We start from the raw sequence: 1873 nt of genomic DNA on the forward strand, positions 1-1873 counted from the left end.
GATCTTGCGCAGGATCAAATCCCTGGAACCGAGGCGAATGCGGGGCTGGGCAGATGTCCCTGAAGAGGATGAAGGCAGGGTTGCTGCAGCTTCTGCGGTTTGTGCGTCATGGTAGGAGATCGGGTTGAACTTATCCACCTTCTCACAGTGTTTTCGAATGGCGTCAGCGACTTTCCTTGCCTTCCTGCCCAGTTGATGGCGGGCAACCGGATTCGGAATGAAGTGCAAGCAGCTCTTTATGCTCTCGACATCCGCAATCACCTCCCCTGCACGTTTTGTCAGCTCATCATTCTCATTACGCCACGATTGAACATCACCGTGGATCCTCTCCCCTTTGAGAGTAGCCTCTTCAACGTCACGCTCAACCCTTCGTCTAGCATTCGCCAGATTGCGATAGCACTCTTGGAGCTCATCAACATGGGTCTTGTAGCAGAGTATATACCTAAGTTGAAGGCATACAGGATCTACTGACAACCTGATAACTTCAGCAACAAGAGGTGAAGGATCCATTTCCTTTCTCTTCTATTCCAGTTTAATCGGCAAATGATGGTTTCGACCGTAACGAGAGCAGAAAGTGGAAATATGGCAGAAGAAATAATTGATGGAGAAGGCAGATAGGGTAGGGACTGGAGAGGGTGAGCTGAACTGAAGTAGAGGAAGAAAGAAGCAATGGACAAAGAGAGTAATAATTAACGGAGCCGAGGATGGATTTTTTTTTCTCTTTCTTTTTTTTTTAGTATTACGAGAAAGATCTGTAAATCTTAATAAAAGGAAAATAAAAAGTTTAATTCACCGGCAAAAATAAAAAGTTAATGCGTTTGGATTTAGAGTTGAGTTGAGTTGAGTTTTGGTTTTAATTGGTTTGTAATGATTGTATTGTTGAATTATGAGAAAAAAGTGTGAAAAGGTAATAAATAATTGAGAGAAAATAATGATTAAATGATCATTGTGTTGTTGAATTGTGAAAAGTAATGAAAGGGAAGGGAATTTAATATTAAAATTGAAGGAAAGAGGGAAAAAAAATTTTAAAAAAAGAAAAAAAAGGAAGAGAGGACGGGGAATTGAAGAGCAGGGAATTGAATTCAAAAGTTTTTAAAAAAACAAACACCCGGCACGGGCGGCAAAGGGAACAGCACAATCAGGACTTTTGGATTTTTAAAAGGTTTTTAACTAGGCAATAATTTTTAATAGGAAATTCGCTTAACGATTGGACTTTTTACAAGGCAACAACAAAATAAAGGACTTAATCAGACGGGCGCTAAATTATTAGGACTTTTTTCACACTTATTCTCATAATTTAACAATACAATCATTACAAATCAATTAAAACTAAAACTCAACTCAACTATAAATTCAAACGCACTCTAAAACTCAAATATGGAATCACTTCACTATGGCTCTTTCCTCCAATCTCCCCGTTCTTAGATTCACACTACCGGATGTCAACCCAAAATTTACCATGGTGTTGCTAAATCATATGTAATTAAGACCATATAAACACAAAACTTACATTGATCTTGACAAATACAAAATCGCACAGTGGAGTCTAAAAGTTGTGCGACCTTTCCCCAGACAAAAATGGCAGAGAACCTTTACTTTAAACATAAAAAAATGAAAAGCAAAATTAAAACCCCAACGGGCCAAAAAAAAGAGAAGTATGAAGAAAGCTGCAGACTGCCTCTCTGCTTCATTTCTGTTCTCTTCAAAGGAGGAACTGTGCACCCGTTAGAGGCCGCTCCATCACTTCCGATTTCGCTGCTCCGCAAGACCAATCGCATCTCCACTGGTGCGCCCGTACGGACACTGCTCATCCCTTCCGTAACCTCAGATGTATTTCAATTAAATATATATGAGAGTGTTTAATGTAAAAAAG

The sequence above is a fragment of the Punica granatum genome, chromosome 1 (genome assembly GCF_007655135.1).
Source record: "Punica granatum isolate Tunisia-2019 chromosome 1, ASM765513v2, whole genome shotgun sequence".
NCBI lineage: Eukaryota > Viridiplantae > Streptophyta > Magnoliopsida > Myrtales > Lythraceae > Punica > Punica granatum.